Here is a 26,616-nt window from a genome sequence, read left to right on the forward strand (position 1 = left end):
AGGTTCAATATTTGTTGCGAACTCTCGTGTTATACTCTTTGTCTGCTGTGTCTCAGTTGGATTAGCTCTTATGAGCTTCTGTTTGCGTGTTTCGATTGGATGATTTATCGTTTAATGCATTGAACTTACTAAGCTTCATTAAGCTTACTTGTGCTGTTTAATGTCATTTTAGATTCTCGGAAGGTTGGATGATCGGATCGGTACTCAAGTCACACATCCAGCTCAATTTAGTAGTTTTTGGAACGTTTAATTCAGATTATATGTCATGTATAGGCTCTTGTGTGATTACTGTTAATGTTTTGGTTTATATAAAAATTATGGATGATCTTTTGTGTAAATGGTCAACTTATATAATATATAAGAATGAGGTATAGTTTCTATGCTAATGTGAATGATATGTATTAAAGAAATGTTGCGATTGAGATACCGTTGATAGGTATTTTGGATAGGTATGAATTGAATGGTTTATTGTTCTGTTTGTTCGGTAATGCTCTGTAACTCTATTTCGGCAATGGATACAGGTTAGGGGTGTTACATTTAATGGTATCAGAGTCAAGTTTAGCCGATTCTCAGACTAAACGTAGTGTGTGAAATGTCTAGAATTACATGCCATATAAATCTATGATAGTGTGATGTGTTTGATCTGATCTAACCTTTGTTTTCTTATAGATGGTAAGATGTTAGACTGATCTGATCGTGCTGACAATAATGAGGTTAATAGTAATATACCGACCTCTGATCATTGGAAGAGTAGTAGTGTTCCGATTAATTCTGCTCAGGAACATAAACTTAAAAATATGTTCTTTGATTTAACGAATTTATGCAAATGAATTTAAAATTAGGTCCATAATGTAATGTTGTTAATTAAAGATATGTTTGATGTGTATATATAAGAATTAGATTTAGTGGCTTTACGACCTCCACCCCCTCACCTTCAAAGTCTCATACAACGGAATTCATACAAGATTTATGTTGATTAAGTCTACAAAAGAGAAGCTATAGAATTCAACGATTGAATTAGTAATAATGTGGTCAGAGCTGAGAAGGGGTTAGCAACTAAAGAGAGTTCTATAAGAGATATTAGATTTTTATAAAGATCATTCGAGATACGCAACAAAGCTATTAAAGAATAGGTTAATCATGGGTAATCGACTTATTCAGCCATTATGACCGAGTATCTTACAACGATCTCCTCTAGATATTCTATATGTTCTTTTATCTTTAGAGATATGCAATTGTTTATTTTCAGATGTAATTTTTATCATATGGGAATGCTAGCTAACCATAATGTTAGACGAAAGTATTGTTAGTCTGGTTGATTATGATCGGCATTGCTCTATTTTTCTTTGGCATTCTATTTTATTATGTTCGGTAGAAGATTCAACAATAAGACTCATATGATGTTATTTTATTTCTTGTACTGGTTGATCCTCTGAATTATATATATGCAATTTATGTTGTCTCTATCATAATTGCTTCCAGTGCGTAAGAGCGATATTCTTCTGGATTTTGTCTGGGTTATCATCGATCTCTTTATCATTCAATGTGGGTTGTATTCTTGAAAATTCAGTATAGCTTCACATCTTGGATTTCATTATCTCGGTTTTCTTATCATTCATATTATTTAATCTATCAAACATGGTTCATCTGTAAAGGATATTCACTGGCCGAAGGTAATTACACCTATTATGGTTATAATTTCTGGCTCAATCATGAAAACATTGTGATACAAATATTAGATTTATAGAGGTTGAGTTACTGCACTTGTGTTACTAGAACTACATTCGGTTTTTCTCTTTTATTTCGGAGTACACTATTGATGTTGAGGTAATGTTCTATCTATATGGTTGAAACGTCGATCTTATTATAGCACTATGGTTTTAATTCATCTAATAGTTGTACCTCTAGTATGGTTCAAAGCTTCAATGTTAATAATTGAAATAGCTTTATTATATATCCCATTTATAGTTTTCATGAAGGGGATAGGTAATGAAAAAGTATAGACAATGGAAGATCGAGCTCAACCTTGAATATTAATTCTCATTATTCAGGTAATCTCGGATTATGACAATGAGTTAAAACGGGATGTTATATGTCGTTTGAGTTAATACAATTTGTAGAAATCTTTGATTGATATTCTGAGGGAATTATGATAGATTGTATGTCCCGGTTGTCTTGACAACAAGAAGAATGGATTATTCTGAAATGTTATTATCTGATAGTTAAGATCGAATCAGTTGTTTGAGTTTATCCTCAAGTCCGGGAATAAATTTTGTGCATTTACGGGTAAATTGAGGGATAGTAGAAATGAGGGATTCATATTCTAGAAGACATGATACAGAAATATATCTATCATATCAGTTATAATCGGGAAATGTCATTGTAGGTTAAAGTCGTCTCGATAGTTGAAGCTGTCGCGCTTCTGTTAAATGATATTACTTAATGCTTCCCATGAAAAGGGGAATAAATATCAGTTAAAAGTTACAGATGTAAACATGTCAGAAGCATCAGTCAAAGTTTGATAATTCGGGTTCCTTGGTTATGTTTCGACAGACGGTCACTGGGAATTTCTCGGTAGTTATACTACTGATGGTAAAGTTATGACATGAGAACATCATAGTTGTTCAGTTAAGCTTAGATATAATATCAAGTTCTGATATGACTTCTGATACGAGTTCTGGATCTAGATGAGTTATGATTCATTTATTTTTGGACTACTTTAAGAAGATGAAAGAAATATTTGATGTAATGACTTCTATCTAGTGAAAAATTTCGAGGACGAAATTTTCGTAAGGGAGGGAGAGTTGTAATAGCCCATTTTCAGTGGTGTCGAAAATAGTGGTTTCGGGGCCACAAATCTGACGAGTAAGTTCGTAAATATTATTATTTAATATTTACGAGTCGAGTATGGTTTTAAAAAGGTTTTTGATATGATAATTTATGCTATTCGAATGATTAGTTCAGTTCAAGTGGTAAGACCCTAAGGTCAAGTGATTTTAGAAAATGAGGCATCGGGACCCGTTTCTATAAACCTAGCCATAAATATTTTTATAAATATTTGAGTGTCATTAAGGTGGTATTAAAGTTTCGTTGAAAAATTTTAATGTTTCGATAGTTAATTAAGCAAAAAGGATTAAATCGTAAAGGTTGTAAATTTAATGCCTATAACATTATTTGTATCTAATGGATATAAAAGCATGAAATAAGGGCCTAAATTTGTAATTCAACCAAATTAAAGGATAGTGGATGAACATGGCTTGGCATTTGGTGAGATTTGGTTGAGTTTTTAAGGGTAAAATGATAATTATTCAATTAAACTTAAAATTAAATAAAACAATTAAAGCAATCATCTTTCTTTTTGATGTTTTTTTGAATTTGAGAATGAAAGAAGCCATGGAATAGGGTTTAAGCATTTAGTATGCATGATCAAGATCGAGTAGAAAATCGAGAAGAATGGAAAATTACTAAAATGCCCTTGTACTTTGTCATTTCTGTAATTTAGCCAGGTAAGTTCGTATGGTTAGAATTTAACATCAATATGAATTTTTGAGTAGATTAACGTGGTACAACTTATATATTTATTTTTAATTGTTCATAATTAATGGTAATTTGATATATAATATTGAATTTGATCCTCGGTTTGGATTGAACGCGGGATAGAGTACAATCATGATTTGGTATGTTTCGGGGGTTTGGAGTGGAGATGGTATTGGAGGGAGATATCTGTATATTACCTGAGTAAATTGAGGTTTAGCATTTGTTGCAAACTCTCGTGTTATACTCTCTGTCTGCTTGTTTCGGTTGTATTAGCTCTTATGAGCTTCTGTCTGGCTTGTTTCGATTAGATTAGCTCTTATGAGCTTCTGTCTATCATGTTTCAGTTGGATTAACTCTTATGAGATTCGGTCTGGTGTGTTTCAATTAGATTAGCTCTTATGAGCGTCTGTCTGGCGTGTTTCGGTTGGATTAACTCGTATGAGCTTTTGTCTGGTGTGTTCAATTAATCTAATGATGTACTATTATTCGTAAGTTGTTCTTCGAATGAAAAATATCGGTAAGGTAATCTGTTTAATGAATGTGAAAGATTTTTTATTTATTGAATATTGATCTGAACATAGATGAATTCATTGGTTGAAATTATGGATGACAGGGAATTCTAATGGTTGATTATTATTGTTTGAACTATTGTATTTGGTTCGATAAGATTTATTGTTTAATGCGTCGAACTTACTAAGCTTCATTAAGCTTACTTGTGTTGTTTAATGTCATTGTAGATTCTCGAAAGGTTGGACGATCGAATCGGCACTCAAGTCACATTATCTAGCTCAATTCGGTAGTTTTTGGAACGTTTAATTCAGATTATTTGGCATGTATAGGCTCTTGTGTGATTATCGTTAATGTTTTGTTTATATAAGAATTATGGATGATCTTTTGTGTAAATGGTCAAATTATATAATATATGAGAATGAGGTATATTTTTTATGCTAATGTGAATGATATGTATTAAAGAAATGTTGTGATTGGGATACCTTTGATAGGTATTTTGGATAGGTATTGATGTATGAATTGAATGGTTTACTGTTCTATTTGTTCGGTAATGCTTTGTAACTCTGTTCCGATGATAGATACATGTTAGGAGTGTTACATTATCCATAAATACTTTTTGGTCTGATCGAGGTGGGGAATACTTGTCTGACGAGTTCTTAGGATAACTCATTGAGAATGGGATTTTATCCCAATTAACTCTATCGAGAACTGCACAGCAGAATAGCATTGCTGAGAAAAGGAATAGAACCTTGCTTGACATGGTTCGCTCAATGTTAAGTTATTCACAACTCCCTACTTCCTTGTGGGGATATGCGATACAAACGGCTTGCTATATTCTGAATGATGTGCCAATCAAGTCTACTTGTAAGACACCTTATGAACTATGGCATGGAAAGGAACCCACTCTAAATCACTTTAGAATATGTGGATGTCGAGCAAACATTCTAGATAAGGATGCAAAGAAGTTTGATGCACGGACAAAATTTTGCATGTTTGTAGGATATCCGAAAGGAACAAATGGTAGATTATTCTACACTTTGAAAGATAATACGATCAAAGTTTCTACTCATGCTACTTTCCTTGAGGAAAGCTACATGGATAACTTTAAGCCTCGAAGTAAAGTGGTACTTGAGGAACTTTCGGGAATTGTAGAATAATCACCAAGTTCAATTCTCAAGAAAGTTGTAAAAAGACCTGCAAACAATCAACAACATAGGAGAATCCGTTGTTGTGGGAGAATTTCTAAGAAACTGAACTTCTTCATCTATGATGGTAGTATTTATAATATGAAAGTCAATCATAAGGATGATGATCCACTCACTTACGATGAGGTTATGTAGGACTTGAATCCAAGATCTAAAAACAAGTCATGAATGCCGAGATGGATTCTATGAAATCCAATTCGGTGTAGGAACTTGTAGACTTGCCGGTTGGGATTAAACCCATAAGATGTAAGTGGATCTATAAGAAGAAAAGAAATGTAGAAGGGAAAGTCGAAACAGATAAAGCGAGACTTGTTTATGTCTTCACTTCTAGTGGTGAGAAGAATTATTTCTAGTACGAAGTTCAATAATTAAGTAATCAATGTTACAATCCACAAAAGAATGCAATTAATACTTAATGCTTAGGTTACGATAAATACGAAACAATGGCCTTTCATACCACATCAATAACATAAGTTATCTTCACTTCTTAAAGGGTTCTCTTTGAAATTCTTGTTTTTCTCTTATTTTTCTTCATTTTTCCACTTCTGGTAGTGAGAAGAATTAATATGATCATCCATTTTATGATTATTATATAGTCACTTACTACATCCACGTCAAAGATTACACCTTTATTTATTGCTACATTCGCTTCAGGGAATAGAACAAATTTAATACGACAAGCTTTATGGTTTTTCATTTAATAGTTCATTATTCAATAGCACATTTGAAGCATGAAAAGTTGAAAAAAAAATTCTACAAGTCCTCATCAGTAATATTCTCCCAATATAATTTTAATTGAGAACTTAGTACTGCAAAGTTATACTCGCTCACAGTTTTAAAATGTTGTAACTTCAGGTGCATCCAATCGTAATGAGATTTAGATAGAATTATCATATTTTGTTGCTCGTATCTTTTTTGAAAATTATTTCATAATTCAAGTGGATCTTTCACAGTCAAATATCTTGCTTTCAACCCTTCATAGGGATGATGAAAAAAGAAGATCATAGAGATAATCACAGTCAGTTCAATTTAATAACAAGAGTGATAATTATAATTCAATAACTCAATCTTTGTCTATCCTTTCCAAAGTCAAAATAGATAGATTGATTCATATCAAATATAATCTTGTATTGATTCACAATGTCAATATGAGATCATTTACCGTGAATGTCTCTAGAGGATTATACATTAACCATCATTAAATTTGTTCTTTTAGATATTGATATATTAGCTCCCCTAGAGCTTTCAACTAATTTTTTACTATCAAATATTGCATTAATATTGATTTGTTTCAGTTCTAATTAAGATAAATACTTTCTACATGTAGAATTGTATTCATATCACATTAGTAAGATAAGTTATATCTACCCTTTAAAGGGTTATCTTGAGAACTATCATTGTTATCTTATTTATTACTATTTCCATTTCAAGTGGTTATTATTATGCCACTTATTACATCTATGATTATATCCTTAAATTTTTTTTATACTTTCATTCACTTGGGGGAATGCAAAAGATCTAGAAGGGTAGACTTCTAAACGTCCCAATATATTCTTTATTTAAAAAGAATCAAGATCAGAAAAACTTACGCTTGAGTTGGCAATCAATATATTTTTAAACAAAAAAACATTTGGTAAGAAAAAAATATGTACTCGTATATAAAGTAATATAATATTAATATATTTCTATCAGAACCCCAAGCTTTTAAAACATTAAAAGAATATTACTATATTATATATTTTTCAAATATTATAAGACATTAGAAAATTATTTGAAAATGATATACTAAAATGGTTCATTAATGAACCATATAAACCCATCAATATTTAATAATCCAACTTAATAATAATTTGAGTAGATTTAAAACAAATACATAATAATCATACCTCAATCAAAAAAATGCCAAAGCTCCAATCTAAAATTTTCCCAATAAACCCAAGATCAAGAACTAAAATCAATGTTGAGATCAACTCGAAAAGATAGAAATAAAACAAGTTTATCAAATTAATCATAATTAATCATGAATTAAAATTAAAATGAATCTAAACATAAAATACGTAAGGAAAAAAAATTCCTACAAATCCCTGCATCTTGCATGTTAAGGTCTCGAAGAATAGATCTGATATTCGATCCTTAAATGAATAAATTCAATCAGATATGGCTAAACATGTTTTACATATTTCTTGGCACAAAAAAATTTGAAAGTTTTAAAAGTGGTTGAGTGTAGAAGGTGTTAAGGTTATGAGAGGTTATGGGTTCAAATATTTCTTTTTGTGGTTTTATCTCTTAGTGTCCATTGATTTTATAAATCACTTGAAAAAAATATTATTAATATTTGAGTGGTTAAGGTAGGAGGACTAAAATAGATTAGGTGATGCAACATTATAAGGGCAAAGTGGCTTATTCAACACTTCTATAAACTTAAATTTCAAACTAAAAGTGTTAATTAGAAAGGGCAAAGGTCTCATAAAAGTAAATGGAAAACATGAAGGGACTTTGGGTGCAATAAAAAATGTGGAGGTCCTTTAAGAAACTGAAAAAACACAAAAGGACCTCCTCTGTAAATATCCCAACCGTTTGCCATTTTCTCTTTTTCTTTCCTTTTCAATTTTTAGTAACCTTTTCCTTTTCCTTTTTCTTTTTCTTTTTTGCTTAGCTTCCTCTGGTTTTTTTTTTGGCTAGTTTCGCCTCCGGCGACAAAACACCATACATGATGGTAAAAATTTAATAATTTTCTTTAAAAAATAAAATATTTGTCTTCTTCTGTCTATTTTTATGAGAACCATGATTGCCTTTATTTATTTCCAAAAAACAATTTCCAAAATGAACATTTCTTCTTCTTCTTTTTCGATCTCTTCAAATCTGGAAATCCAGATCTCAAATAATTGGTTCTCATGGTTAGGTTTTCAACTGATGATGCCATTTAACACCCCAAAAATCGCTGTCATAAAAGTGGTATTAAGTTGAAATCGTGTGTAGTGAATTTCTTGATAAAGCAAAATAAGACATAAAACTGAAAAAGGAAGGGTGTTAGATGCGAAAAGAAGTTGAATCAAGAAGTATGGCATGATGTATTAATTTAAAATAGGGACTAAATCATAAATTGTGAAAAAGTATTGTGGTCTTAGTGTAAATATTCATAATTTATGGAGTCAACATATAAATATGGAAAAATTAAAGGAGAAAAGAGAAAATACCCCAAAGTAGGGGAGGACTAAAGGGTAAAATAAATTGGAGAATGAGGGACCAAATTGAATAAGTGGAAAATAAAGGGACTACATTGGAATTTTACCAAAAGTGATAAATGACACAAAAGTGAATATTGAGATATTAAAAGGGAAATTCTTTCATTTATCAATCAAGATAATTATCGTGAATTATTATAAAAATAATTGATGAATATTTTGTGTTGAAATGTGATTGGAGAAATATTTTATTATTTTAGTTATTTTACTATAAGATATTTTATATTTAAATATTTTAATTAATCAAATAAAAGGGATATTTTTATGGAAAATTCTATAGAATTCTCTCATATTTCCGTGCTTCTCACGCATAGAGAAAAAAGAACGTTCTATTTCATACAATTTGGTCCCTTGTTATCCATTTCTACTATTTCACTCTAAATCCTTGAGAATTTCCTTAAGCATCCAAGAGGAATGTTGTAGTAGAGACCCTAGAGAGTTTAAATATCATCTTGGAAGCAATAAATTGGGAGATTGAAGTGAAGAAATTTAAGAAGAAAGTGATGAGATTAAAGAGACAAAGTAATAATTCAAGTTTTTCCTTATGAAATTTATGTTTAATTGAGGTAAAGACATACGAAAGTGATTTCTAGTATAGGGATTGATTATGTTTTAACGTGTTCATGAAGTGAGAATGAAGAAGAAGTAATAGAAATTTTGTGAACTATGAAGAGAAAGTGATATGAATTATAGTATGTGAAGTGATGATGTAATTAAATTTACATGTAAGCTTTTAGGGACTAAATAAAATAATAATAAAAATTATATTGTTATGTACAGTCAAATGGTCTTGTATAAGAATCTAATAGTTGATGAGTGAAATAAGTGTTAAATGTTGGTATGTGTGATATGATTGATAATAAGTAACTTTTTTACTAAAACAGTTTTTTATAGCAGTAGTAGACTTTGAAAATTCACTAGAAATTGCGTTAGAGGTTAAACTAAATATAAAATTAGATTCTATTGAGTCTAGTTTTGTATAGAAGAAACAGTGTAAGCAATGGAATGGTAGATCATGAGATAAATAAGTTTAAATAAGACAAGGTCAGATTGATTTTGGGCTCCCTTATTCTGCCTTAGAAAAATCACTAAAAATTGTAAAAAAAATATTTAGAAGATAAAATTTATATGTTAAAAATATTAATGAGCCTATTTTCAATAAAAATGAATAGAAACATTATATGAATCTTGTACTGAAAGATAAATAATTTTTAGTAGAAAAAAGTCAAAATTACCTAACAACGAAAAAAATAAAGAAAAAAATTTATTAATTGACTTATATGAAAATTCTGAAATTTTTATAGTAAAAACTTCATTTAGCCTAGTTTCAAAAACAATAAGGTGATCTTAAATTTGAATTCTACAGGACAAGATATAAACTATTTATGTAATTAGTGAAAGAATAATTAATATTACATATAGGCATGATATACTAAAAGCCAAAGATTCTAATATAAATACATGTACATATAGGATGTGGAATGAAGAGGAGGTGGAAAATAATATAAGAGTTGTAATGCTAAGAAGTTTATATAAGTGATGGAATTGTTAATATATAAGAGAAGTTTAAATGAAATTGTTGGGACATTAAGTGAGTAATTGTTATATAATGAATTGAAGAAGTATTTGTTGATAAATTGAAGTATTGTATGGATTTAAATTGATTGGAACGTGAGTTGGATTATGTGTTATTGATCTTAACACAAATATAAAGAAGTTTTGACTTGTTTTGCATAAGAGGATTCAAGGTCATCGCACTAGCCACAAGATGTCGTGACATGAGCATCAGAGAATTTAGTGTCGCAATACTAGCCCCATGATGTTTTGACACTAACCCTATTTTCCTCTGCCTTTTTCTTTTTTATTCAAAAGAGTCCTGAATGAATCATGAATGCAATCAAACTTTAGAGAAAGCCTAGAAATGGTTTATAATGTCTTAAATGACTTTAAAAATGTATAAATGATGAGAAGAACTTGAATAATAAATTTGGCTATTGGATAAAGTATTTGTCCTGAAATGTAGCATTCCTTGCGCAGGTTTAGGTACTAGCTCGGGTAAAGGGTGTTACACTATATTTTCCAAAAGAGAGAAAGAAAAGAAGAAAAGGAAGAAAAAGAAGGACGAAATTGAAAAGTTATTTTCTAATGACGGGCATTCTTTTTTTTTTAGTATTTTTTGTGTTCTAAGAAGATGGGGTTATGAATGTCATGGTGGTCGAGGACCATTGATCCAATAAAGCCACCCTCACCAGAGCTCTCCCTTCATTTTATTCCTACATGCAACCAAAAATCAACTAGTAAAAAAAAAAGCTCTACGGTTCTACCTTCAAAAAACTTTGATTTGCTCTGTATTCTAATTTCTTGGGTTTTGATCTCTCTGATACTGCTAACTATATTCGATTGTATTATGATTGCTCACTCTGAACATCAATCAACCCTTTATTCTCTTTTTTTTTCCAGAATATATATTGTGCTACTATTCTTTATTAACCCTTAATCATGCATAATATTGAGTCTTAGCTCGATTGGCATTGACATTATTGTCAGTGCAGGAGGACGTAAGTTCGACTGCATTGAAGCACATTATCCTCTTATTTAAGAGTTGATGAGAGGCTATGAGTAGTTCTAACCATTGTATCAAAAAGAACATAGATGATAAGAACATATAATAAAATTAATGTTAAAAAAAATTAACTTTAATTTGTTTTGTGTATAAATAATTTTACTAAGTGAATGAAAAAAAAAATGTGGCATTTTCTTTTGTCCGTTCACACTAACGACAACCCTAACATGTAATATGGACTTTAAAAAAGTTAATTTGGAGTTTTAAAAACAAATTAGATTGAGCCTGAGACTAGAACTGATCCCCGCTTTTGAAAATTGATTTGGGCTTTGCAAATAATCTTTCAAAGTTAAGCCCAAGCCCCCAAAACAAATTTCTTTAAGACTGATTTTCTTAATTTTCTAAAAGTAATTTTTATTTTTATTTTTAAAAAATTAATGTTTTTATTATTTCAAATATGGATATTCAAATATCCACTCCACTTCATGCCAAAATTTCAAAGAAATAAAAAAATAAAATTCGAAAATTGATTTCGAAACCAAAAATTAATTAAATCTAACTTAATTCAATTTTAAAGCAAAAGAAATTATTTTAAAATTAAGTTGATAAAAATTTAAATTTAGAATCAAAATAATCATGCCCAAAAAAATTCATTACCCTTCAAACCCAAATCAAAATTGCAAGTGTCTATTATTACACTTTTTAAAAGAATTATCTTTTTAATTAAATAGTTTATCTATTTATTACTTTTAGTGTTATTTTAAAAATAATTATTATATACGTATATTATTTTAAATAATATTATTCAAAGAATTAAATATTTTAAACCATCCATCTAAATTATTAAATTTCAAAATTTAAAATCAAACTTCATTATGCAATAATTAAGTATAATTATATATTATTTAAAATAATTTGATTATATACAGGTTTTACTTTTATTTTTAAATTGTTTTGCTATTATTTGGTTCTCTCTAGCATTGAAAATAATTTGATAGTAGAGATGATTAGAATTTGAAACGTAAATAATTAAATATTTATTTAAAAACCTCTTCATTAAAATTTTTATAATATAGGTTGTGTTAAAATTCATTTTTTTTCAAAAATCTAGAGTCCTAAATTAAATCCGCGACTTGGATAAACTTATGATCCTGTTCCGCACCCTCATTCATATCAACAAGGGTCGGTTATAATTTTTTTATCAAATTATCTGGATGAATGAAAAAAAATATTAAAATTCAAATACACTATAGAAAAATAGGTTGTTAGCGGCGTTTTTTTGGCCCTAGTGATAAGCGCCGCAAAAAATGCCGCTATAGAACATGATCTTTAGCAGTGCTTTCCCTACGAACGCCGCTATAGAACATAATCTTTAGTGGCGCTTTTATTACAAATGTCGCTAAAGAACATGCTTTTTAGTGACGTTTTTTTTAAAACGCTGCAAGAGAGTCGAGCATGTTGTGGCGTTTGTAGCTAGAATCACCGCAAAAAATCATGTTCTTTAGTGGCGTTTGTAGTAAAAGCACCGCGATGTTTGTGGGAAAAGCGCCGCTAACTTTAACAGATTTTACCAATTTATTTTTATTTCATATAGAACCCGAATTTTCAACATATTTTCCTACAACTTCAAATCCAACCAAAAACTTCAAATCTAAATAATACTATCATGAAAGAAATATGCATATGACCTAAATTAATAAATGAAATAACAAAATATATTCAAAAGTTATATTGTTAAGATATTCTCACAATAAGAAAACAAAAGTCTAAGATGGCGGATTCTGCGATTGTTTCAGCTTAAACATCTTCATCATATTTTTGAAGTTGTAGCTGGAGTTCGTCATATTTTCTTGTTGCCTCTGTTGCCCTTGCTGCTGCCTCTGCTTCCCTCACTGTTGCCTTCGCTTTAAGTTGTAGTTGGAGTTCATTATGTTTTCTTTGAGCCTCTGCTTCTCTCGATGTTGCCTCCACTTTAAGTTGAGCAATTTGCTCAACTGTGCTCACTTGCATCTGAGCCATCTGGTCTCTTAACCTTTGAACTTCAGCTTGAGCCTGATTCACCGAAGGCATGTATTGCTGCGAGCTGGATCCAAAATATTGGGTTGGGCTAACAAAAGATCCTTGAAATTAAAACCCGACCATACCTTTTAAGACCCAAAACTTCAGTAATAATTCGGTTATCAATGTCGTCCAAATTAACATAACTATCACTTAAAGCCATCGCTTCATACTTCACCTTTTTATCCTTTAGTTTCTCCTAATAAATCAATCAATGAGTTAGAAACGAAATATATAATCAAACAAATGCGACATAACTTGGCATTATTTGCATTACAAATGACGAATCAAACCATTATAATTAAACATGATAAATATTTAAAATAATTTAAATTTTATTAAGTAAATATACCATAATTTCTGTAGCTTCAGTAGTCATATGAGATCCATCTTTCTTTCTATATGTAATGTCAAAAAGCTAAAAGCGTCAAACTTTTTGACCAGACGACAGTTCCTACAATATAGTAGGAAAAATATTATTTAGTAGAAAGTAATTAATATTTGACAGAATTAATAAATTCAAAATACCTCATCATCAGCTACACAAGCAAAACTTTTCGACCCAACTGTGTGCGTGAATTTTTGTTTTTGCCTACTTGTAGTTCCAACTCGCTCACAATCCTACATTATGAAATTATTATTACGTATATAGTAAATACTATAAACCGAAATAATTATAAGAGTTTGGAAGTATGTAATATCTCTTCTTTCTTTGAATTTCAAAATCTAACTGCATCTTCCCATTGGTACCTCAGCATTCCCAGCGGGACATTTTGCAATTTCTCTTCGAGGCTTATATTTTTCTTAAAATATTACTTCTTTAAAGTACTTTTATGGTCTCTCCATTTCTTTGCTAATGCTTTCTTCATATAATTATTCGAGACCTCTAAAGCAAATCTCTCCTACAAATAACACAAGTTTAGAAAGTAAATATAAATGAAATTTAAACCAAAGTATTATAAATTACATTCACGTTATTACCTTAATATTATTGACAGCTTGATTTTTGTTACTATTAGACATATGATGCCATGACTCGTAATTGATTGACAATAGATTGGCATTTCGTGCTATAATGCTCAAGTATCCTGCTAAAAGTTGAGCTTTTGATCCAATAGGCTGACCATGACTGTTTCCAGATACTTTGACACACTCCACAGAATTTAGATCGTATAAATCATTTAATAGCATACGTCCTTGAGTTTTGTGCCTCCCACCATTTTCAGCTAAAAAAATGGTATATGATAATATAAGAATTTGAAACAAAAATCAATAATAAAAGTCAACATGCATGTAAATTAAAGTTAACATTACTTTGAATTTCTACAGGTTCGTCAACTATATTCGGAACATTCAAAGATCCAATAGCAGTCTGTTGATCACTATTTATTTTTTCCAATTTTGGAGGATTTTGAATAATACTTAGATCTCACAATCTTCTTCTAGGCATATTATCTGCAATACACATAAAATAGTTGAAATATTAGTAACTAATTACAATAATAATAGTACATATAAAATAGTTGAAATATTTAACAAGATCAAGATTTAAATTATAATAATACATATAATTAAAAAAACTTAAAATCTTACTACATCATGATTCGTAAATATATTCATCCACATCCTAGCGAACCCATTGAAATTGTGTACTAGTACTAGGGATAGTTTCATTTAAGATTTGTTCTGAAAAAGGCAAAGTTTCTGATCTTTCGTCGATGTCATCTCTACTTCTATGGCCCATGTCAAACAAGTCTCTAGGGGTGTTACAGAGTATAATGTACCAACCCTCGTTAGTTGGATCTTTCAAGTAAAAAACTCGTTTGACTTGAGAAGAAAATACATATGGCTAGTCTATTAATTGTTGTCCAGTGTGAATTAATCGAGAGAAGTTCACCATTGTAAAACCAAATTGATCTTTTTTAATTCCATGAGCAGTATTAATATCAGCCCAACACATCGAAATAAGACAACCTTCCGTTTGTCATAGTAATCTAACTCAATAATGACCATAAGAAATCCATAATACTCTACATTTCCCTCAACAGGATTACTATCCATAGCACTAGCATAACTTGTAATTGAATAATTAACAACTATTCCACAATTTTCAGTCCTCCTCAATCTTTCGTAAGATTTTGTATGAAACTTGAATCCGTTAACTAGGAAGGCATTATATCTTTTTACTACTCTATTCGGACCTTGGGAAAGCCATTTAACTTCTTCATTGATGTCCTTTCCACTCCAAACCTATTGAATTGAAAGTAATTTGATTAATTATAATGTTATACGAAAACATTATTATTTGTCATTAAGAGCTTCAGTTGCATACCATCTTCCTTAACCATTCATGAAAAGATTCTGTGAATAACTTATGAATCTCTCGATGTTGTAATCTTCGGGAGCGTGAACGAGATCTCAAGACTTGTTTAAACTCACTATGTTAAAAAGTGGATTACTTGGTTAGAAAATAAACAAATCAAAAAGATGAATATTTATCAAATTCTAAAAATTACTTGCGTAATGGTTCAATTGAATCGTGGTGAACAAAAACATATCGATGTGCTTATACCTAGGATCTATCATCTAAGTGTGCAATTTCAACTTTATCGATTGGTTGCCTATAACTTCGAAATAGATAAGTTTCAACTAAGTTATGATTAGTGAGCCCATCATTTCTACTTGGTCTATTCAGTCTTGTTTCAACATCTTCTAAATATCTAGAGCAGAAAGTCATACACTCCTCTGCTAAGTAAGCTTCAGCAATTGATCATTCTGGATAACGCTTATTACAACAATAAGACTTCAATTTGCATAGGAACCTAAACAGGATATACAACATTATCAAAAGTTGTAATTAAAGTTATATTCATGAATGAATGAAAAATTTTCAAATAAATTAGCACCTCTCTATAGGATACATCCACCGATAGAAAACCAATCCACCAAGTTTTGCTTCATGAGGGAGATAAATTAGCAAGTGCACCATAATAGTGAAGAACGAAGGTGGAAAGATTTTCTCCAAATTGTATAAAGTCAAGGCGGCTTGATCTTGTACTTTCTCAAGTTCTTCAACAATTAAAACTTTGCCACAAATAGCTTTCATTATATTGGATAGTTCAATTATACAAGATGTCACCTTTTTTGACATACAACAGCATAAACCAACTGACAGTAAATCCTGCATCAAGATGTGATAATCATGTGATTTTAAGGAATATAGTCTTCGATCTTTAATACTTACAGATTGAGATTATTTGATGTATACGTATCCAGGACCTTTATATCCTTCAACACCGTGCAGAACACTTTTTTTTCTTTCTTCGACATTGCAAATATAGAAGGCGACAACCAAGATTTTCCATTTAGAAGTAATTAGGGATGAAGATCACATCGAATTCTTATGTCAACTAGATCAAGTCGACTATCAAGATTGTCTTTCAATTTTCTATCGATTTTGAGAATTGCCCGATGATGTTCTCTCAAACATTCTTTTCAATATGCAAGACATTAAGATTGTGTCGTAAAATATGAAGCTCCCAATAAGGAAATTCAAAAAAAATACTTCTTTTTTCCACAAGTTCGCCTCATTAGGATCATCATTTTCATCAGATTCATCATCACTCTACCAATCAACATCACCAACATATACCTCCCTCGGTCTTTTCTTTGTTTGTGTGTTGGGTGGTTGATTCATCTTCTCCTAGCTAAATTGATATCTTTTAACATGAACAAGATTTCAGATCCAATGGTCTGCTCAGGAGCTTTTCTGAACTCTTTAGTACCATTAAATAGAGTCCTATAAAATCTAAATCTATGATTTCCATCTAACCACCGACGATGCCCCATATAAGAGAACTTCTTCCCATTATATAACCACTTCGAACATGTTTGTGCAGCACAAAAATGACAAGCATAACGTCCTTTGGTACTCCAACCAGATAAATTAGCATAAGCCGGGAAATCATTAAAGTCCACAACAAAGCTGTACGTAAATAAAAGTTCTCATTTCTCAAGACATCATATGTTTTAACACCCGCCCATATCTGTTTCAACTCTTCAATAAGTGGCTGCATATAAATGTCAATATCATTCCCGAGACCTTTCTCTCCAGGGATAATCATAGATAAGATAAAAGAAGATTGATTCATGCAAATTCACAGAGGAAAACTGAAAGGAACAAGCACTACAGTCCAAGTACTGTACGAAGTACTCATGATTTTAAAATCATTAAATCCATCAGATACTAGCCCGAGCCTTACATTTCGAGGATCGTTTGCAAAGCTTGGAAATTTACTATCCATCATTGGTTCGTTGATCATGATGCCACCTCATGACTCGGCTGTCTTTGACGACATGAAAAGCCTTTGAAGCCTTGGTATTAGAAGAAAATATCGCAAAATCTTTACTGACTTCTTTCTTGACTTTGCCTCACCTTCATCCTCATACATATCTTCTGCATTCCTATTCATCCAACGAGGTTTACCGCAAAACATGACAAGACTATTGGTTTTTCTGATCACTCCAATACAACAAGTAGTCATTTAGGCAACTATGAATTTTGTCATACCCAATGCCTAAATCCTTTATCAGTTTCTTCATATCTTTGTATGAATGAGAGATTTTTGCAAATGAAAACATATCTCTCAAAAACTCTAACAACAGCATAAAAAAGTTCCTAGTCCACCCTCCCAAACATTTTAAGTGAAAAAGACGAATGCAGAACGACAGTTTTGAAAATTTTGATCCCTCATAAAGTTCTTCATTCATTTCATTAAGTAACTTGTAGAATTTTGCCGCTTCTCCATTTGGCTCTTCATCAAGTGCACTTCTTCCCGTTTCGGTAAAAGTATTTCCACCAATATCACAATCATCGGATGCAATAATTTCAAGTGGAAACGATTACAAACCATGAATGTGCATATTAAATGCATCCCGCAACATATCTTCCATGTCATCTTCTCTATGAGGACAAGTTGAAGAGGTTCTACGAGGTGTACACTTTCCATGGAAAATCCATTTTTTATATCCCCAAATAAATCCACCAACAATTAGATGTTTGTAGACAACTTCACGAATATGCCAATTGATGTTGCCACACTTCTTTCACGGGCAAAGAATCATATTCTCTTGGCTTGCATTTTGAAATGCAAAATTTAGAAAAGTTTGTACTCCATTTCGATAATCGTTGCTTACCCTTGACAAATCTATCCAACTCTTATCCATTTCGTAGTTCTTAAAGTCTAAAGTTGACAATAAATCATGGTTACTTAAGTGTTCTAAGTAGATTTAATTTATGTTTATAATATGATTGGTTAAGTGTTCTAAATAGAGGTGATCAAGGGTCGGGTTCAGGCAAGGCCCAAACAAATTTTTAGGCCCGTTTTTTAAGCCCGGGCTCAGCTCGGCCTGAAATATGGGCCTAAAAATTTATCCAAGCCTAGCCCGAGAGAAAATTGCTAAGCCCGAGCCCGGCCCTTATTAAATATATATTTAATATATATAATATATATTTTATTAAAAATAAAAAATATATTTAATATAAAATTCGGGCTGGGTCGGGCCTGGGCCAAAAAAGTTTTACCCGAGGCTCAGCTGGTTTTCTAAACGGGCCTCATTTTTTGCCCAAACCCATATTTCAGGCCTATATTCGAACCCTTCCATTTTTCGTGCGGGCCGTCGGGCCGGGCCAGGTAGCCCAACCCATGATCACCTTTAGTTCTAAATAGATTTAAGTCAAATTTCAATTCTAATTTTTATATTATGCTCAGGTTTATATCTCAATGTTTATAATATGATTAATTAATCTAAATTTATTATTTTGTAAATTTAAGGCTGTAAATAAATCGTTTCAGTAACACTCCAAACCCGGCCTAAACGTTATAGCCGAATCTGGCAATGTCACATTGCAACACCCTTTACCCGTACTCGACGCCGGAATAGGGTACGAGACATTACCAAAACACATACATTTATAAACGTATTAAACTGAGTTATAAAATTTCATACAGATTAAAACTTTCAAATTATTATCTTCAAATCGCTAATTAGGGCTTACAAGGCCCAATATATATACTCATTCGATCCAAGCCTTATAGCTATCACCATTTGTTCATTTCATAGCCATATATGAACTTATAATCCTTCAATTTCTCGTCATATGAATTTATCAATTATTACTTGTTTCTCGCGAGAACCTGAATTGATCCGTATCATTTCATATTCTCGTATCATCATATTTTTCCTATTAAACCATTGTAATATATTAAATATTCAATATATTGTAAAGATTCGCTAATCTATCTCATATACTTTCACATAGATTAATTCACAATTCACAAGTCTTATCATTTCAAAGCTTATAAGACACATGTACATATCTATACTAACTCGTATGAGTCTCATACTCATTCATATGCTCAATAAATCCGTTAAATCATTTCAACATTGAAGAATCCACATTATGTCAGAAACAATACTAATAATAATCATAAATCTTTTCATATTAATTTCATATATCACTTACTGAACTTCAAATATCATTTCATAAATATGTAATTCACTAACACATCTTGCCATATACAATATCCAATTTGTGAAATCACTTAATTGAATTCAACTTCAACAATCACAATAAATCTATCACTTCAGTGTGAGTCCATGTAACACTTACCAACTTTGTCAAATTAGTGAACGTATTATGGAATTGAGTACTTTATTTTCTCGATGCCATAGTCCAACTATGGTCTTACACATAATCACATAACATATACCGATGTCATAGCTCAGTTATGGTCTTACACGGAATTACATATCACTTATTGCCATGGTCCATCCATGGTATTTTCCGTCAATTCGTCTTTATCACTGAACGAAAGTACTCAACCCTGCGTTATACTCAATTTGAACTTTCTTTCCAATTTATCTATCTTTCTCAACAATAATAATTCAACCATGAATATATATATAATAATACATTATGTCATGCATAATACTAACAAATACTTGTTTGGTTTCATCCATATGAATTTACAATTCAATTCATAATAACTAATTGAAATGAAACATTATGTCATTTCTAATTCAATGTTTATCAAAAATAATCGGCATATGACCAATTTATATACAAATCATTCATATATTTTATTTTTCCTCCTCCTCTCCATCCCACATCCTTAATGTACATAACACTCTTATAAATAACATTTTCTATAATTTTACTATTCACTCACATGTATATTCAAAGCTTTCTATCCGAGTTAGAGTCACTAAATTATTTTTATCTGGAGTAGACCTGTCCATGGGCCGGGCCGGGCCAGGTTCGGGCCGGGCCCACAAAAAAATTTTAGCCCGTTTATTAGGCCCGGGCCAGGCCCGGCCCGAAGAAAAAATATGGGGCCCAAGCCCGGCCCGGCCCGTTTTTAATTAAAATTAAAATTAAATTTAGTTTTTTTAATAAAATTAAAACTAATTGTTATTAAAATTAATTGTTAGTAAAATTATCAAATTATTAATTGTTAATTGTATTAATTGTTGTAATAAAATCTAACATTTGATTAGTAAATTTATCAAATTATTAATTGTATTAATTGTTGTAATAAAATCTAACATTTGATTAGTAAATTTATCAAATTATTAATTGTATTAATTGTATTAATTGTTGTAACAAAATCTAACATTTGATTAGTAAAATAAACTTGATGTTTTATTATTATTATTTTGTAACACTAGTCAAGGAAATGAAAGTAAATAAACTTAAAATAAAAAACTATTATATTTTAAAAATAAAAAATATATATTTAATATTTTTCGGGCTGGGCCCGGGCCAAAAAAATCTTGCCCGAGGCTCGGCCCATTTTTTAAACGGGCCTAAAATTTTGCCCAAGCCCATATTTCGGGCCTATATTTTTACCCAAACCCTCCCATATTTCGGGCGGGCTGTCGGGTCAGGCCGGGCCGCCCAGCCCATGGACAGGTCTAATCTGGAGCTACAGAGCTCCAAATTAAGATCCGTTAATTTTCCCTGAAACTAGATTCACATATCTTCTTACTATAAAATTTTCAGAATTTTTGGCTTAGCCAATAAGTACATTTTATTCTTTAAAGTTTCTCCTATTTCACTACTCTACAGTTCTGACCTCTCTTCACTAAAAATTAATTATCCCACTATACAGAATTTGGATGGTACTTACGTTTATTTCACTTGAAAATAGACTCATTCAAAGTTCTAAACATATAAAGTTTAACCCGTAATTATTTTTTAACAATTTTTAACAATTTTTCAAAGTCAGAACAGGGAATTCCAAACTCATTCTAACCCTGTCTCACTAAACTTAAAATATCTCAAAATATATAAGTCTTTTGATTTCTTTGCTTCTTTTATGCAAAAATAGACTCATTAATATTTCATTTCATATCTTATTCACTCTCTAATTCTATTTACACCATTTTTGGTGATTTTTCAAAGTTACACAACTGTTTCTATCCAAAACTATTTTGTTGCTAATTCTACTATTTCATAATTTCACTTTTTTCACTTTCGATCACTATTCAATTCAATTCCACACATATATTCATCATTCAATTACACTTAATCGTTACATGATCTCATGTATTTTCACTAGTCAATTTCCCATTGAACACTCGGAATATACACGGATACGTAGAGAATTAGCACATAAGTGCCACACTGATATATAGCTGAAGCTACCACTGATACGTAGCCGTAGCTATCACTGAAATGTAGTCGAAGTTACCACTGATATGTAGTCGTAGCTACCACTAAAATGTAGCCAAAGCTACCACAGATCAATAACACTGGAAATGTCCACGGGCTTGCTCACACAAGCTATCAGGTGTCTGCAACACATGCTAGATCACCCAACACCCGGGACTCACTGTAACACTGTAACACTGTAATACTGGTCCCTAGTGACATGTCACTTGTATCCACTTCTATTCCTAAGTTCAACCGGGAATTTACACTTAACACTTTATTTTAAACACTTTATCACTTGAATAATTCATGAAAAATTTTCCTTCCACATTCAATATTAATTCACATATCAAATATAATTCACAATTTATAAAAATATATTGTTATTATTTACACGTAACTTACTTTGGTGCAACAATATAAAAATTTAGCAATTTAGTCTTTAATCTTTTCTTTTCTCCGATCAAGGTCGATTCCACTTCTTTCTTCATCTATAATAACATATTTGACTTATTTAGTACTCACATTTATCAAAACAGTCATTGACTCAAATTTTTGAAAAATTACAATTTTGTCCCTAAACTTTTGCATATTTACACTTTTTCCCCAAAGCTCGTAAATTAAACGTCATCCCTTATTCTTATGTATTATGTCATGCTGAACATTTTTCCCTTCTATGGCAACATCGAATTCCCACTCTAACACTTAATTATGAACATTAGGTATTTTTACTGATTATGTTGTTTTACTCGTTTTTACTTAAAATCGCTTAGCAAAATTTGTTTAACATAATTTCAAGCTTCATATTCTACCATAAAACATCAAAATAAACACATTTCAAATCTGGGTATTTTTCCAAATATAAACCCTAGGTTAAATTATTGCTAGAATAAGCTAAATCAAGTTACCGGGACTTCAAAAACGTAAAGAACATAAAAAATAGGGCTCGGAATCACTTACTATGGAGCTTGGAAGCTTGAAAACCCTAACTATGGCTCCCCCCTTGTGAAATTCATCCAAGGATTGAAGATGGACAAATTTTTGGCTATTTCGGCCTTTTTAATTCTTTTAATTACTAAATGACCAAAATGCCCCCAACTTAAAAATATCCTATTTCACTTATGTTTATTTTTGTCCAAAAAGTTAACCAATGGTCTAATTTCCATTTAAGGACCTCTAATTTAAAATTTCATAACAATTGGACACTTTTAACATGTAGAACTCAACTTTTGCACTTTTTACAATTTAGTCCTTTTAACTAAATTGAGTGCCCAAACGTCAAAATTTTCGAACGAAATTTTCAAAAAATCATTCCATGAAATCGTAGACCATAAAAATATAATAAAAATATTTTTTTTCCTCATCGAATTTGTGGTCCCGAAACCACTGTTCCAACTAGGCCCAAAATCGGGCTGTTACAGTTTATGAGTTGGATCTTTGTTTATTTATATTCGTTTGTTAAGTTGAATAAATCAACATTAATAAAAATTTAAATTTTTTTTATTAAATTAACCTAATATAAATGAAACATATCCAAACTAATTATATTCATGCTAGTTTAAAACTGGTTTAGTAAATCATTTAAAATAAACTATTGTTTAATTATATAATTAATACTATTATTGTTTAGGTGTTTCTTATAATCTGTTTATTACTATTTATGTTTGTTTATTTATATCTTAAAAAAATAAGATACGTGTTACTTATATAATTAAATGAACACATTTAACCTAAAATAGTAATATCAAAAGGAGATATGTAAGATATTATGCCTTAATTCAAATCACTAAAATGGATTTATCTCAAAAAAATATTGTATTAAATTAAAACATGTAAGTAATAAAAGGTACTTACAAATGCAATTAAGGAGAGCTTAAAATGGAGTTGTTTGATTGGGCAATTCAAATGAGCCTATCGAATACTTCTTTTGTAGGATCAAATTCACAGTTTTAATAAAAAAATATAATAAATAAATGATAAAATAAATTGACATTAATATATATTAATTCATGTTATTTAAATTTATTGAATTCCAAGCAGTTAGATGCATATGCAAAATTGCAAATTGGTGAATGCATAGTGGAATTAAGCCTTTTATTTTACACCTACAATTTAGATTAAATTATATTTTTTAAATTAATAAGACCAATAATTGATCTAACACATTTTTATATATAATTAAAAGATTATTTTGATTTTCAACTAATTAATTTAATGAGTCAAATTATCAAAATTGTAAAATAAGACTCATATTATAAGGATTTAATTTAATGTAAAAATAAAATAAAAAATTGAAATTAATTAACACAATTATTTAATTTTGTACTATTTTATCAATAAAAGTTATTTTACTATAAGTCTAGTTAATTCTTCTCACAATTTTTTTTTTTAATTTGAGTAGTCATTTTTCAAATATTCGGGCAAACATGTTTTTACCATAAATCTATAATTTACTTGCATTTTTTTTATAAAATTTAATATATTTTAAATTTTTCTCAATTATTGTGCTAACTTAAATATGGGCATCTGAAATAGATTCAAGAGATAGTAAAAATTAAAAAATAGGTAAAATGTGTAAGAGAAATTCACTATTTAAAATGCATTGGAAATATCCAATATTTAGTAAATAAGTTTTTTTATTTTAATTTTATAAATATGATATAAAGTTAGATGCTATATTTGAAGAGAAACACCAAACAATCTACTCAATATTGTTTTAATTGTTGACAAATGTGAAATTAAATCATAGCTAATTGAAACTTACATATCTATAAATCTTATTAAGTAGATTCACATAACATGGAAAAAAGAAACGATTAATTATATACAATTTAAAAACATATATTGTTAAAACTTGTCATTTATTTTAGACAAAAATCTAATTAAAGAAGTATTACTTGCATTTTCTATTCATATTTCATTATTTGATGCATTCTCAGTAAATAAAATATATAATTTGTATTATTTTTCAGAACATACTTAAAAAAATAAAATGGAAAATATAAATGAAGGCAGATTTTGCTGTCTGGCTGTCCATGAGTTGGGCCTTCTTAAATTTCTTACCCGATTTGTTTTCTTTTTCTTTTTCCCAAAAGAAAACCGTGTAAAAAAGAGAGCAAGCAGGAAAGCAAGAGGAAGATGGTAGCTAGGATAAAAGGATAGTAGGGTAAATTACATGTCAAAGTTAAGAAACTTTTAACCAAATATTTTGAACAAAAAGAACTAGTGCAGAAGAAGAAATTACTGTCTCTATGTGTCGAGCAGACAATTGATATTTTCCTACAAGCATTAGAAAGAAAAAAAAATCAAAATTCAATGGAAACAATTACAACATTAGAAGCAAGAAATGAAGATTGGGCAACATTCAAATAGCCAACAACAATCAGTCAGCACTTGTGCCAACTTTATGAAGCTCTAAATGTAAAAAAACAAACTGAACAAAGAAAGATGGAAAGAAAAAGCTTCAATTTTCATTCTTTGAAAGGAACTGTGGTGCATGGAACACCAACTAAAAAACATTAGGGAACCAGAGAGCAAGAAAGAGAGATATATAAAGAATGAAATATTGTCTACACCTGCTCAACTTCAACCATTTTTTTCTTTTTACACTAATTCATATTGTCTATGTAATTTTACAGTAACAAGAACACATAAATAAATTAAGAAAAAAAATTATGTACAGGAAATTTGTTTGTTATCGTGTCATGACAAGCTTCTGTTGAACTTTAGATTTTAGTAAGTTAGATTACCCTAAAGTGATTTCTATTATTGGTCTATACTTTGGCAGACACTCTACTTACCATTGCATGATGTAGCAATGCAAATTACTTTTTTTCCCAAATATTATGAATACAGTTAATCAGTAGAGTTTATTTCCTCACCTTAATGTCTGACAATCTTAATGGTCCATCTGCTCCAACTTTATTTCTTCGGTTCATTGACCAACTGTTTGTAGCCTTATTTTGTTGATCTTTAGCTGTAAACAGAAACCATGGCCAATCATATATTGTGTTCTTCTAAAAAAAGAAAAATAGAAACCATGCATAAATAGGCATAGCAAGAAAGCAAATAAGGACATTGCAACCAAATTTGAAGAAACCATGCATAAATAGGCATATCAAGAAAGCAAATAACAGAAACCATGCATAAATATACATCAATACCATTAAACATAGCAAGTTGAAACTTGTTACAATACGGGAAATGCAGAAAAGTTGGGCTGAGAAATTACATAGGATAGCGCACCTTGGCAAAGAAGATTATGTTTGGTGGGTGGAGAGGGGAACACCTGTTATCTGCCAACTAATGCTGATAACTACGTATCTCCAAACCCAAACTTTAATGTTTCCCCAAACCAAAACAAATTAACATTCATAAACCCAGTACAGTAAATACATACACCAAGTGCTAACAAATATTTACCTAAACCAGCTTGCAAATAGAAAACAAAAAATCATGAAGCTTCCTCAAATGCTAAAAAATTTCCTAAACATCGAAATTACTAAACCTTTATTAGTACCACATGTTAAAACTGGTGTGATAAAAACTCAAATTATAAGATAAATTTTATACTTGGAAGCATTTGAGTAGAAGATATCAGCCACAACAACACACATCGTTAGATTGAGTTATTATGTGTTATATCATATAATTAGAAGATTACTATTTACTCATATTTATATCGAAACTCTCATGTTTAAATAAAATTTTATTATTTTGTTTCCAAAAAAATAAATTTTTATAAGTGAATATCTCATTAACTAGTATATCAATCACAAAAAT

At 30.3% G+C, this 26,616-nt stretch overlaps 1 long non-coding RNA gene across 1 annotated transcript; it reads right to left on the reverse strand.

Annotated features, from left to right (window-relative positions):
• Positions 1–24,962: 24,962 nt before the first annotated feature.
• On the reverse strand, positions 24,963–26,149 carry LOC107898452 (uncharacterized). The gene is made up of 3 exons (XR_001684405.2): positions 25,998–26,149; positions 25,716–25,810; positions 24,963–25,113 (listed from the first exon to the last, which is right to left on the reverse strand). It is a non-coding gene; the product is annotated as an uncharacterized lncRNA (long non-coding RNA).
• Positions 26,150–26,616: the final 467 nt, after the last annotated feature.

This window comes from Gossypium hirsutum, chromosome D04, assembly GCF_007990345.1.
Source record: "Gossypium hirsutum isolate 1008001.06 chromosome D04, Gossypium_hirsutum_v2.1, whole genome shotgun sequence".
Taxonomy (NCBI): Eukaryota; Viridiplantae; Streptophyta; class Magnoliopsida; order Malvales; family Malvaceae; genus Gossypium; species Gossypium hirsutum.